At 36.5% G+C, this 15,333-nt stretch overlaps 1 pseudogene; it reads right to left on the bottom strand.

The window, feature by feature from the left end:
- Positions 1 to 10,021: 10,021 nt before the first annotated feature.
- LOC141522481 (V-type proton ATPase 16 kDa proteolipid subunit c-like) lies at positions 10,022 to 10,481 on the bottom strand (annotated as a pseudogene).
- Between the last annotated feature and the right edge of the window lie 4,852 nt (positions 10,482 to 15,333).

Below are 15,333 nucleotides of genomic sequence, written 5' to 3'. Positions count from 1 at the left end.
CTATTGACAAAAATTTTGTCTATGATCTCAAGGAGGTTCAAAATACACAATCTGAAGATGAGGAACTAGAACATGAAGAACTTCTGCATCTAAAGACTCCAAGGAAAACAGAAGTTGGGCTCAGGCTATAGCAGAGCTCAAAAATATTTTTAAAGTCAATAAAGAGAGACAGAATAAACAATGGGTAAAGAAATGAGAGAGCTGCAGGAAAAACAGGAAAATGGAGCCAAAAGCTTAGTGAAGGAAATCCAAAAAAATGCTAAAGAAAATAACATGTTAAAGACCAGCTTAGGTCAAATGAATAAAACAATTCAAAAAGTTACTGAGGAGTAGAATACTTTAAAAAGCAGAATTGGACAAATGGAAAAGGAGACACGAAATCTCTCTGAGGAAAATAAATCCTTCAGGTGTAGAATGGAGATAAAGGAAGCTGATGACTTTACAAGAAGTCGAGACACAATAGTTCAACACCAAAAGAATGAAAAATAGAAGAGAATGTGAAACCTCATTGTAAAAAAAAACAACTGATCTTGAAAATAAATTCAGGAAAGATAATTTAAAAATTATTGGAATAGTGGTGGCTAGGTGGCAGAATGGATAGAGCACCGGGTCTGGAGTCAGGAGTACCTGAGTTCAAATCCAGCCTCAGACACTTAGTAATTACCTAGTTGTGTGGCCTTGGGCAAGCCACTTAACCATATTTGCCTTGCAAAAACTAAAAAACAATTGGGATGCCTGAAAGTCATGTTCAAGAAAAGAATCTTGAGCTCGTTTTTAAAGCATTTCTACAGGAAAATTGGCCTGATATCCTAGAAGCAGAGGGCAAAATAGAAATTGAGAGAATCCACCATTCTACCCTGGAAAGAGATCCAAAAAAACCCAACCCCAAGGAATATTATAGCCAAGTTTCAGAAAGCCTAAGTCAAAGAGAAAATATTACCAGCAGCCAGAAGGACACAATTCAAATATGATGGAGCTACAGTCAGGATCACAAAGGACTTTGCAGCAACTATATTAAGGGTTCAGAGGGCTTAGAATATAATATTCTGGAAGGCAAAAGAGCTTGGAATGCTACCAAGAATCAACTACCCAGAAAGACTGAAAATCCTCTTCTAGGGAAAAAAAAGCTGGATTTTCAATGCAACAGTGGAATGAGGGACTTAATGATGATGAACTGCATGTATTTTTGCAAAGAAAAATGATACTGATAATACTCATATGAACCTTCACACTTAATAAAACAGGTAAAAGTAGCTTTTATGGAAGAAGCACAGGAGAGAGCTGAATTTGAAGATATAATATATATTATAAAAATGGCTAAAAACCAATGGCTAAAAGGGAAATTTACAGGAAGTAAGAGAAATGAGATGTAGAATTGGCTAAGATAGGCATGTTTTGCAATTAACTTTTGCAATGATATGGAAAGGAGAAAGGTGAGGGGAATGAGGGAACTTTTACTCTCATCGAAATGGCTCAGAGAGGAAACAGCATACACATTAAATAGGGAATAGACATGTAGAGTACAAAGGAGAGAAGGGGGACAGGAGGAAAGAGAGGGATGTGTCTGATAGAGGAAATGGTAGATCATAGGAGACAATAGACAGATATAACACATTTTCTTTTTTACTCTTTGCAAGTGCTGGGATTGGGTGGCCTATCTGGGACTGGGTGGTTACTGGGTCTCAGGAGTGGTATGTAGGATTGGGGCCGCTTAGCTCCAGGGCTGGTGCTCTATCTTCTGGGCCACTCAGCTACCCTACAGCACATTTTAGAAGAGGGACAGAGTGAAAGGAAAGAGAAAAAATAATATATGATAATACAGAGGAATGAAGGGAATTACAATCAGCAACAGCAACTATGAAAAAATATGGAAGTAGCTTCTGTGATGGACTTATGATACAGAATGTGATCCACCCAAGACAGAGCTGATGGTATCAGAACCCAGACTGAAACACATTTTTTCTCATTCTGTTACTTTATTTCTCATGAGGTTCTATATTTTTGTGTGGGAGCAGTTATTATGTTTACTCTTAAACAAGAATATTTTAGTAATGTATAAATAAAGTCATATTGACCAAAAAAAAGAAACAAGGAGGGATGGGAATTCATGGAAGCATGGAATGATTTGCATGGGCTGGTGCTGAGCAGGATGATCAGAACCAGGAGAGTGCTTTGTACCCTAACAGCAAAAAGGGGGTGATCACCATCCTTGATGGAATTGCTCATTCCATCAGTGCAACAATCTGGGAGAATTTTAGGTTATCTGTGATGGAGACTACTATCTGTATCCAGAGAGGGAGTTATGGAATTTGAACAAAGACCAAAGACTATCAAACTTCAATTTAAAAAAACTCTTATCTTATTATGTAATTTTTCTATCTCTTAAATTTTATTTTTCTTCCTTAAGTATATGATTTATCTTTCATCACATTCAGCTTAGATCAATGCATACCATGGAAACAATGTAAAGACTATCAATGCATACCATGGAAACAATGTAAAGAATATATGGAAACGATGTAAAGACTAACAAACTGCTTTCTGTGGGGGTAGGGGGAGGGAAGCAAGAATGGGGGTAAATTTGTAAAACTCAAAATAAATGAAATTTTAAAAATGTTAAAAAAAAGAAAGAATTAAAAATCTCCAATTAAATACCAAATCAGAAATTCTGAAAATTGAAGGTGAAATTCCTTAAATTGAAACCAAGTTAATTATTGAACTAATAAACAAAACTAAGTTGAAACTGAAAAATCCAATAAAATAAATTAATCTTTGGTTATTTTGATTTAAAAAAAGAAGAAAACCAAATTACTAGTATCAAAATTGAAAAAAATAAAATCGCCACAAATGAGTAGGAATTTCTTGTAATAATTCAGAACTATTTTCCAACTGTATGGCAATAAATTTGATTATCTAAGTGCAATAGATGAATACTTATAAAAATATAAATTGCCCAAATTAAAAGAAGGGGGAAATTAAAATAACCCTTTCTCATAAAATGAACTTCAACAAACTAACAGTAAACTCCATAAGAAAAAAATAATCTGCAGACCCAGATGGATTCATGTATGAATTCTATCAAACATTCACTTTATATAAACTATTTGAAAAAAAAAAATGGAACTCTGCCTCATTACTTCTAAGAAAGTAAAATGGAACTGACATCTAAATCAGGAAGGATCAAAACAGAGACAGAATATTATAGACCAATTTCCCTAAGGAAATGGATATAAAACTTTTAAATAAAATATTAGTATAATGATTATACCAATATCACAAGGATAATGCATTTCGACCCAATAGTTTTTACTCCAGGAATTCAGCATTGATTCAATATTGTGAAAACTGTCTATATAATTATCTATGTCAGTAATAAACATAACAAAAATTGCATAACTAAATAGATGCTGAAAAATCTTTTGACAAAATACAATTCTCATTCCTCTTAAAAGCATGAGAGAATAAGAATAAATAAATTGTCCCTTAAAATAATAAGCAGTATCAACAAGCCTTATATTCAAAGGTGATAAGCTAGAAGCATTTCCAATAAGAACAGGACTGAAAGAATATCTATCATGACCACTACTACATTATAATGCATTAGAAATGTTGATTTATATCAATAAGAGAATAAAAAAAAGAAACTGAAGAAATTAGAAGTCAGAATGAAGAATCAAAATTCTCACTCTTTGCAGATGATCTGATAGTATATATAGAGAACCCCAAAATATCATCTAAAGACAACTGGAACAATTAACAACTTTAACAATGTCACAAGATAAAAAATAAATCAACATATATCCTCAGCATTTCTATATATCTCTAAATAGATACAGCAGCAAGAACCAGAATATGAAATCTTATTTAAAAATAACTTTAGGGGTGGCTAGGTGGCGTAGTGGATAAAGCACTGGCCCTGGAGTCAGGAGTACCTGGGTTCAAATCTGGTCTCAGACATTTAATAATTACCTAGCTGTGTGGCCTTTGGCAAGCCACTTAACACCGTTTGTCTTTTTTTAAATTTATTTTAAATTTTTTTAAATTTATTTTTTAAATTTTTTAATTTTTAAATTTTTAAATTTTTTAAATTTATTTTAGTTTTAAAATTTCCCCCAATCTTGCTCCCTTTCCCCCACCCACCCCCCAGAAAGCACTCTGTCAGTCTTTACTTTGTTTCCATGTTGTACCTTGATTCAAATTGGGTGTGATAAGAGAGAAATCATATCCATAAAGAAGAGAAGAGAAGTCTAAGAGGTAAGAAGATCAGACAATAAGATATCTGGTTTTTTTTCCTAAATTAAAGGGAATAGTCCTTGGACTTTGTTCAAACTCCACAGCTCCTTATCTTCATACAGATGACACTCTCCTTTGCAGACAGCCCAAAATTTTTCCCCATTGTTGTACTGAAAGAATGAGCAAGTTCTTCAAGGTTGAACATCACTCTGATATTGCTGTTAGGGTATACAGTGTTTTTAAGGATCTGCTCATCTCACTCAGCATCAGTTCATGCAAATCCCTCCAGGCTTCCCTGAAATCCCATCCCTCCTGGTTTGTAATAGAACAATAGTGTTCCATGACATACATATATCACAGTTTGCTAAGCCATTCCCCAATTGAAGGACATTTACTTGATTTCCAATTCTTTGCCACCACAAACAGGGCTGCTTTAAATATTTTTGTACAAGTAAAGTTTTTACACATTGTTCCTCATCTCTTCAGGGTATAGAAGCAATAGTGGTATTGCTGGGCTAAAGGGTATGCACATTTTTGTTGCCCTTTGGACATAATTCCAAATAGCTTTCCAGAAGGGTTTGATGAGTTCACAGCTCCACCAACAGTGTAATAGTGTCCCAGATTTCCTACATCCCTTCCAACAATGATCATTATCCTTCCTGGTCCTATTGGTGAATCTGAGAGGTGTGATCAGAGAAGCTTTAATTTGCATTTCTCTAATGATTAATGATTTAGAGCATTTTTTCATATGACTATGGATTACTTTGATCTCCTCATCTGTAAATTGCCTTTGAATATCCTTTGACCATTTGTCCATTGGGGAATGGCTTTTTGTTTTAAAAATATGACTCAGTTCTCTGTATATTTTAGAAATGAGTCCTTTGTCAGAATCATTACTTGTAAAGATTGTTTCCCAATTTACTACAATTCTTTTGATCTTGGTTACCTTGGTTTTATCTGGTTTTAATTTAATGTAATTGAAATCATCTAATTGGTTTTTGTTGATATTCTCCAACTCTTCCTTAATCATAAACTGTTCCCCTTTCCATAGATCTGACAGGTAGACTATTCCTTGATCTTCTAATTTGCTTATAGTATTGTAACCATTTGGATCTTATCTTGGTAAAGGGTGTAAGGTGTTGGTCTAATCTAAGTTTCTTCCATACTAACTTCCAATTATCCCAGCAGTTTTTATCAGAGAGGGAGTTTTTATCCCAGTGGCCTGACTCTTTGGGTTTATCAAACAGCAGATTACTATAATCCTCTCCTGCTTTTACACCAAGTCTATTCCACTGGTCCTCCACTCTATTTCTTAGCCAATACCAAACAGTTTTGATGACTGATGCTTTATAATATAATTTTAGATCAGGTAGGGCTAAGCCACCTTCATTTGCACTTTTTTCATTAAGCTCCTGGTAGTTGTTGACTTTTTATTTCTCCATATGAATTTACTTAAAATTTTTTCTAACTCATTAAATTAATTTTTTGAAATTTTAATTGGTAGGGCACTAAACAGATAGATTAGTTTTGGTAGAATTGTCATTTTTATTATATTAGCTCTACCTATATATGAGCAGCTGATATTTGCCCAGTTATTTAAATCTGATTTAATTTGTGTGAGAAGTGTTTTATAATACTTTTTAAAAAAGATTCTGAGTTTGTCTTGGCAAATAGACTCCCAAATATTTTATATTGTATGAGGTTACTTTGAATGGGATTTCTCTTTCTAGCTCTTCCTGCTGTATCTTGCTAGACATATATAGAAAAGTTGAGGATTTATGAGGGTTTATTTTATAACCTGCAACATTGCTAAAATTGCTAATTGTTTCCAGTAGTTTTTTGGATGATTTCTTGGGATTCTCTAGATAGACCATCATGTCATCTGCAAAGAGTGAGGGTTTTGTTTCTTCCTTCCCAATTCTAATTCCTTCAATTTCTTTTTCTTCTCTAATTGCTGATGCTAACATTTCTAACATAATATTGAATAGTAGTGGTGATAATGGGCATCCTTGTTTCACCCCTGATCTTATTGGCAATGCCTCTAGCCTCTCCCCATTGAATATAATGCTTGTTGATGGTTTCAAATAGATACTGTTAATTATATTAAGAAACAGTCCATTTATTCCTAATCTCTCGAGTGTTTTTAATAGGAATTGATGCTGTATTTTGTCAAAAGCTTTTTCAGCATCTATTGATATGATCATATGATTACTGATAGGTTTGTTGTTGATATAATTGAGTATACTAAGAGTTTTCCTAATATTGAACCAACCCTGTATTCCTGGAATAAATCCTACTTTATCATAATGTATTATCCTAGTAATGACTTGTAATCATTTTGCTAAGATTTTATTTAGGATTTTTGCATCTATATCCATAAGGGAAATAGGTCTATAATTTTCTTTCTCTGTTTTAACTCTTCCTGTTTTAGATAAGAGTACCATATTGATTTCATAGGAAGAGTTAGGCAGAGTTCCACCTTTCCCTATTTTTCCAAAGAGTTTATACGGGATTGGATGCAATTGTTCCTTAAATGTTTAGTAGAATTCATTTGTGAATCCATCAGGCCCTGGAGAGCTGTTTAGGGAGTTCAGTAATCGTTTGATGAATTTCTTTTTCAGAGATAGGGTTGTTTAGGTATTTAATCTCTTCTTCATTTAACCTGGGCAACTTATATTTTTGTACATATTCATCCATTTCACTTAAATTATCAAATTTATTGGCATAGAGTTGGGCAAAATAATTTCGAATTATTACTTTAATTTCCTCCTCATTGGTGGTGAGTTCACCTGTTACATTTATGATACCACCAATTTGGTTTTATTCTTTCTTTTTTTTAATGAAATTGACCGGAGGTTTATCAATTTTATTGTTTTTTCATAATATCAACTTTTGGTTTTGTTTATTAATTCAATAATTTTTTTACTTTCACTTTTATTAATTTCTCCTTTAATTTTTTTAATTTCTAATTTGGTATTTAATTGCAGATTTTGATTTGTTCTTTCTCTAATTATTTTAGTTGCATGTTTAGTTCATTGATTTCCTCTTTCTCCAATTTATTCATGTAAGCATTTAGAGCTATAATATATTGCCCGAGAGTCGCTTTGAATGAATCCAATAGGTTTTGATTTGTTGTTTCATTATTATCATTATCTAGCATAAAATGGATAATTATTTTTATAATTTGTTTTTTGGTCCATTCATTTTTAAAAATGAGGTTATTCAGATTCCAATTTGTTCTGGGTCTATAACTCCTTGGCCCACTATTGCATATGACTCTTATTGCATTGTGATCTGAGAAAGATGTATTCACTATTCCTGCCTTTCTATAGTTGATCATTAGGTTTTTATGTCCTAGTACAAGGTCAATTTTTGTATAAGTTCCATGTACTGCAGAGAAAAAGGTATATTCCTTTCTATCCCCATTCAGTTTCCTCCATAAGTCTACCACATCTAATTTTTCTAACAATCCATTTACCTCCTAAACTTCTTTCTTGTTTATTTTATGATTTGCTTTATCTAGATCTGATAACAGTAGGTTGAGGTCTCCCACTAGTAGGGTTTTCCTGTCTATGTCTTCCTGTAGTTCTTTCAGCTTTTTCTCTAAGAATTTCAGTGCTGTCCCACTGGATGTATATATATTCAATATTGAAATGACTTTATTGTCTATGGTATCTTTTAGGAGGATAAAGTTTCCTTCCTTATCTCTTTTAATGCTATCTATGTTTGCTGCTGTTTTGTCTGAGATAAGGATTACTATCCCTTTTCTTTTTACTTCAGCTGAAGCAAAATATATTTTGCTCCAACCTTTTACCTTTACTCTATATGTATCTCTATGCTTCAAATGAGTTTCTTATAAGCAGCATATTGTAGGGTTCTGGTTTTTAATCCACTCTGCTATTTGCTTATGTTTTAAGTGAAATTTCATCCCATTCACATTCAAGGTTATGATTACTAATTCTTTATTTCCCTCCATGCTATCTTCCATCTGTTTGTATTTTCCCCCTTTCCTCCCCTTTATCCATATTCCCCAGTATTTCATTTCTGAATACTGCCCCCTTCAGTGTGTTTGTCCTCCTATATCACACCCTCCCCTTTCTTTCCCCTTTCCCTTTTTTCCCTTTTCCCTTCCCTTCCTTTCCTTATTTCCCCTTTCTCCCCCCACTCCCCTTCCCTTTCTCTGTTCCCCCCCTCCCCTTTTCTCCTTTTAATACTTGAAAGGTTAGATATTTTATGAGTTAACTGAGTATGTGTAGGTTGACTTTAAACCAAGTCTGATGAGAAGAAGATTCGGGTTCTGTTCCCTTCTTCTCTTCTATTACCATAGGTTTTTTGTACCTCAGTGTAATGAGATTCACCCCATTCATTTCCCTCCCTCCTCCAGTTTCTTTCCTATCCCCCCTTTTAAGGAGGTAGTGTTTTTTAGATCATTTTACCTAAGTCATAGAAAATTCTGAGTGTCTGTCACTTCTAGTTCAGTATATTCTATCGAATAGAGTCAAAATTCCTGAGAGTTATTAGAGTCTTTCTCCCAAGTGGGGTTAAAGCCAGTTACATCCCATTAGATAGCAGTCTCATGGATAGGTTATTAATGTCCATTATTCCTGCCTAGGTGTATTCTCTCTGTTAGAGTTACAATTCTCAAGATTTGTGAGAATCATTTTTCCCCCATGTGGGATATAGCCAGTTTCAACTTACTGGATTGAATTTTTTTTCTTTTACCATTCCCCCCCTTTTTTTTACCTTTTCATGTGTCTTTTGAACCTCCTGTTTGATGTCCAAATTTTCTGTTTAGCTCTGGGCTTTTCATCAGAAATTTTTGGAATTCTTCCATTTCGTTAAATGTCCATCTTTTTCCCTGGAAGACAAGGCTCAGCTTTGCAGGAAAGTAGATTCTTGGCTGCATTCCACACCCCTGTGCTCTTTGAAATATCTTGTTCCAGGCCCTTCGATCCCTTAAATTTGATGCATTCATGTCCTGCGTGACCCTTACTGTGGCTCCTTGATATTTATATTGTTTCTTTCTGGCTGCTTGCAGGATTTTCTCTTTTATCTGATAGTTCTGGAGTTTGGACACAACATTCCTTGGTGTTTCCATTTTAGGATCTTTTTTCTGGAGGGGATCGATGTACTCTTTTTTTTTCCTAGTCAGAATTTTATTTGGAAACATCACTTTAAGTCCTAGCCCGTGCTACACAGCACCATTGGAAACACATCTTCAACACTTTCCCGAATCATACAATTCTAACTCTTACCAGGACACTACAGCAATCTTGAATTTCAAATTATCACATCCAAGGAATTTTCAGCACTTGACATTTAACTGCACAGTACAATAATCTACCTATATTTAAGATTAATATATAGCATGGGAAATTGAAAATTCTTGCTCCATAAACCTTATGAACATGTCAAATCTTTATAAATAAGCATCCAGTGAAGAGAAAAATGACAATTCTAATTCATCTTTATGCACAGAGTACTAACAGCAAATGGGTAGGGAGATTGCACAGCTGCCTGGTGGACCCCAGGAGGCCTCGGCCCCAGCTGGTCTGGTTCAGGTGCCATCCAATGCTGTGAGGTGCAACACAGACAGAAGAGTCACTAAGACATTGCACATGTACAAGACCAACTACCGACTGGACAACTGCACCAAATGTCAGGACAGTCATTCTGGAGCAAATTGGGAAGGATGGGGGTGGTTCAAGACAGGTCTTTACATCATACTCCGTGGCTTAGGGGTGACTTGGGGTTGGGTGGGGCCCTGGGAAAAAGGAGAAAAGAGGGTCTACTTTGTAGAGAGAATGAGGGCTACAACCAGGCTATACAGGCCAAGCACCTCAGCAAAGATCAGAATCAGGATCATCCCCATGAATAGTCGGGGCTGCTGTGCCGTCACCTGAACACCAGCACCTCCAACAATGCCAATGGCAAAACCAACTGCCAGCCCGCTGAGACCTACACTGAGGCCTGCTCCCAGCTGAAGGAAGCTCTTGAACAGGGTGATATGTTCTGTCAGAGAGTTGGCAATGAGAACGGCAAACCACCAGACCATAGATAGCAATGATACCAGCCATGATGACAGGAATGATTGACTTCATAATCAGCTCAGGTCCCATGACTGACATGGCTGCAATACCAGTGCCACTTTTTGCTGTGCCATAAGCTGCTCCAAGAGTGCTGAAGATCATGGCGGATGAGAATTCAATGAAGGCAAAGAAGGACACGTACTTGGGACTCGTGGACATGTCTGCTTGCGGTCAGTAGGCCAGAAGGAGGAAGGGCGAGGGGAGAGAGGCAAGGGCACGGGGCTGGGTAGCGGGTAAAGGACTAGAGGGCGGGCGGGTGGGAAGGCATGAATCCAGCAGACAATGGCTCGCTCCGCGCTGCACTCTAGATACCACCACTGCAGAACAAAATGGCTGATGTATTCTTTCAATAACTACTTCGCCCTTTGATTCCATGGTATCAGGGCAATAATATTAAGTCCAGGTTTTTTCCCTCTTCAATGTTTACAGAAAGTGGTATAATTTTCAGGTTGCCACTCCTTGATCTATTCTCGAGGTCAGTGATTTTGTTGATGAGGTATTTTATATTTTTTTCTATTTTTTTCTATTTTTTGATTTTGTTTAACTGACTCTTGCTGTCTCATGGAGTCATTAGTTTCTGTAGACTCCATTCTTTTTTGGGAGAGGAGTTTTCTTCATTAACCTTTAGCAACTTCTTTTCCAATTGGTCAGTTCTACTTTTGAAAGAGCTTTCCATTTGACCAATTGAGGTTTTGAGAGAATTAATTTCTTTTTGCGTTTGCTCATTTGAGGATCTGGGAGAATTATTCTCCTTTTGTATTTGTCCAATTGTACTTTCCAAGGCTTTGTTTTCTTGTTGCAAGGTATTTATTGTCTCTCACATATTTTTATGCTCCTTCCTTATTTCTTCAAGGAAGTCTTTCTGTGCTGGACACCAGATTGTATTTTCCTCAGAGGTTCCAGGTCTCTTTGAGTTATGGTCTTTCCCTTCCAGGAATTTTTCTATGGATCCACCTTTCTGCTGACCCTTTTCATTTTGCTAAGACCTTGAGCTGGGGGGGGGGGGGGTGCTGGTTCACTGGGGCTTGGGATCGCTAAAGGCTTTACTCACTGAGTGCAGTTTCTCTGGCTGGCCAGTATGAGGTGTTGGTTGCTTTCTTTGGAGTGTCTGTGACCTTGACTGAGGCCTTCTCCCTTTGCTTGAAGTGAGGGGTTGAAGCTATTGAATTCTTTTGCCTTCAGTCAATGGTGGGCTTTACCCTGGCCTGAGGTCTTTCTGCAGTTGGGCTAGTTCTTCTGCTCCCACGCCTGGGCATGAGGCAGAAGTAGTTTGCATTTCTTTTTTTGGGAGGAGGTCTGAGTTGTAATGGGACCAGAGGAGCCCAGGATGGTGTCCACAGCTCTCCTGCACCAGAACTCTCCCCCCAGCCCTGTCCACAAGCTCCCGGGGGGACAGTACCCATACCAGCATCTCTGCTCCCTAGTTGATTCAAGCCCCTGTCCTGCACACAGCTGATACAGCAGGTCTGGCTCTTGGACCCTCAGTCTCCTGGTTTCCAATTCAGCTGCTAATCTTGCTGATTGAGGCTGATCCTCCCTCTGAGCCCAGACTCACCTGCCCGAATTCAGCCAAAGCTGCTGCTGCAGACAAATCTTGATGTAGATGTTCTTTCTCTTGGCTTTTCTTGCTGGGTTTTGTGGGTTGATTTCTTTTATGAGGTTTGTTACATGTGATAGACAGGGAAGAGCTCAGGAGACTTTAGAACTGTACCTGTCTTCTCTCTGCCATCTTGGCCAGAACTCAAACCCGTTTGTCTTGCAAAAAACTAAAAAAAAATAATAACTTTAGGGACTTCTAGCCAAGATGGTAGAGAGAAGCCAGGTCCTTTACTAAGGTCTCCTGGTCTTCCCTCATAAACAATATGAAACAAATTTCTTAATGGAAGTCCTATGGACAAAAACCAGAAAGAGAAACTAGAAAAACAACACCTACCTCAAGGTCTGTCTTTGGGGATCAGGGATGTGATAAGTGTAGAGTGCTGACAGCCAGTGGGGGAGGGACAAGAGTCAAAAAAATCTAAGGTCAGCCCCAGGGCTTTTTGCTATATGAAGCACTTTACTCTGGGAACCACTTTGCTGGGTGAACCACTTCCCTTTGAGAAACAACCAGAGAGTGGAGATGTGTCCATGGGACTTACAGGAAGGGCTGGCCGGTAGGTTCCAGCCTCTATCCCTCCCTACTGGCTGGGAGGAGAAATTACATTTAGTGAGAAAACCCTCCAACACCCCCTACTAGCCACTCAGTGAGCAAAGTCTTCAGGACTCCTATTGGCCAGTTGGTGATACTACACAAAGTGAGTAAAGTCTCTAGGGATCTTAATACTAAACCTCTGTGAACCAGTCCCTCCCCCAACACAAGATCTTATGAAAATGATGAAAGACCAGTGCTAAGGTATTATCATCGAAAAACTCCTAAAAGGAAAACATACTAATTTAGAGAAACATAGAACCCCTGAAAGAATATGGTTTGGTCTCCAGCACAGAATGATTTCCTAGAAGAAATCAGGAAAGAGTTTAAAAATCAATTGTAAAATTTGGGATAAGAAACCCCAAAGAAAATTAACAACTTGCAACAAGAAACAAATCCTTGGAAAATACAATTGTAAAAATGCAAAAAAAAAACCCCAATTCTCTAACAACCTCAAATGATCAAAGGGCAAACTCATACAAAAATATAATTGATCAATTTGAATAGGAGTTGCAAAGTCTATGGAAACCAATAACTTCATGAACAAGAATTTGTTAAACAAAACCAAACAATTGAAAAAATAGAAGAAAATGTTAAATACCTCATCAGCAAAACCACTCACCTTGAAAATAGTTCAAGGAAAGATAACCCAAAAATTATTGGTCTTCCTGAACACATTGAAGAGGAAAAAATAGTCTGGCCTCAATATTACAGGATTTAGTGTTGGAAAACTGCCCTGATATCATAGAACCACAGGGCAAAAATAATTATTTAAAAAATACATCAATAACCTCCAGAAAGGAATCCCAAAATGAAAACATCAAGGAATATTGAAGCCAAATTTCTGTACTATCAGATAAAAGAGAAAATCCAAGGTGAGGCTAGGTGGCGTAGTGGATAAAGCACTGGCCTTGGAGTCAGGAGTACCTGGGTCCAAGTCCTGTCTCAGACACTTAATAATTACGTAGCTGTGTGGCTTTGGGCAAGCCACTTAACCCCATTTGTCTTGCAAAAACCTAAAAAAGAGAGAGAGAGAGAGAGAGAGAGAGAGAGAGAGAGAGAGAGAGAGAGAGAGAGAAAATCCTGCAAGCAAAAAGACAAAAACAATTTCAATACCAAGGAGCCACAGTAAGGATTATACAGGACCTGACAGCATTAATATTAAGGGATCAAAGCACCTGGAATGCAATATTCTGAAAAGCAAGGGAGCTTGGAATGCAGCCAATAATTCATTGTCTGACAAACCTGAGCCTTCTCTTCCATGGCTAAAGATGGATATTTAATGAAATAGGAGACTGAATGTGCTAAATCTTATTACATCAAGAGCTACAAAAGACTTATTGAAATAGAGGGAAAGAAAGGAGGAGGTGAGAACCACCTGAATTTTAATCTCATCAGATTTGTTTGAAGTTTACATACATACACTCAGTTAAGAAATTTATATTAACTTCAAAGTAGCTTAAAGGGGTAAAGGGGAGAGGAAGGAAAGTGGGGTCTACAGAAGGAAGGGAAGGAGAAAGGCTCAAAGGGAAATGGGGAAAAAGGGGAGGGGATTGTATATAGGGAGTCAAACACACTGAAGGTGGTGATAATCAGAAATAAAACACTGGGGGATGTGGATAAAGGGGGAAAAGGCAGAAAAGACAAATAGAAGGAAGATAACATGGAAGACAATAAAGAGTTAGTAATTATTACTTTGAATGTGAATGGAATGAAGTCTCCCTTAGAGATTTCCCTTAAATATATTTTGCTTCAGCTTAGGTCAAAAATAGGGGTAGCAATCCTTATCTTAGACAAAGCAGCTGCAAAAATAGATAGTATTAAAAGAGATAAGAAAGGAAACTATATCCTCCTGAAAGGTACCATAGACAATAAAGAAATTTCAATAGTATATATGTATGTACCATATGGTATAGCATCCAAATTCTTAGAGGAGAAGTTAAAGGAGTTACAGGAAGATATATACTGCCAAACTCTGCTAGTGGGAGACTTCAACCTGCCACACTCAGATGTAAATAAATTTAACTGTAAAATAAAGAAGAAGGAAATAAAGCAGGTAAATAGATTTTTAAAAGCCTAGATATGATAGACATATGCAGGAAATATACTTTTTTTCTGCAGTACATGGCACTTACACAAAAATCAAACATGAACTAGGGTATAAAACTTTAATGATCAATTGCAGAAAGGCAGAAATAGTGAAGACATCTTTTTCAGATCATAATGCAATAAAAATCATATGCAATATCAGGCAAGGGAGATATAGACCCAAAACTTATTGGAAAATAAATAACCTAATTTCAAAGAATGAATGGATCAAACAACAAATTGTAGAAAGAATTAAAAATTTCATCCCAGATGATGACAATAATGGGACAGCATAACAAAACCAATAGGATGCACTCAAAGTGGCTGTCAGGGGTAATATTATGGCTTTAAATGCTATAAGTCAATAAGCTGAATATGCAACTATAAAAACAGAGAAAGAACAAATTAAAAAGCCCAAAATAAATACCAAATTAGAAATTCTAAAAATTAAAAGAGAAATTAACAAAATTGAAAGCAGGAAAACTATTGAAGTAATAAATAAAACCAATAGCTGGTTTTATGAAAAAACAATAAAATTGATAATTGTCTGGTCAATTTAATTAAAAAAAGAAAGGAGGAAACAAAATTGTAAGTATCATAAATGAAAACAGTGAACTCACAACCAATGAGAGTGAAATTAAAGCTACAATTCGGGAATAGCTATGCCCAACTCTATGCCAATAAATTTGATAATCTCAATGAAATGTAGGAATATTTACAAAAATATACATTGCA

The sequence above is a fragment of the Macrotis lagotis genome, chromosome 1 (assembly GCF_037893015.1).
Source record: "Macrotis lagotis isolate mMagLag1 chromosome 1, bilby.v1.9.chrom.fasta, whole genome shotgun sequence".
Taxonomy (NCBI): domain Eukaryota; kingdom Metazoa; phylum Chordata; class Mammalia; order Peramelemorphia; family Peramelidae; genus Macrotis; species Macrotis lagotis.
The sequence above is the reverse complement of the archived record's forward strand: the minus strand, read 5'-3'. Positions and strand labels throughout refer to the sequence as shown.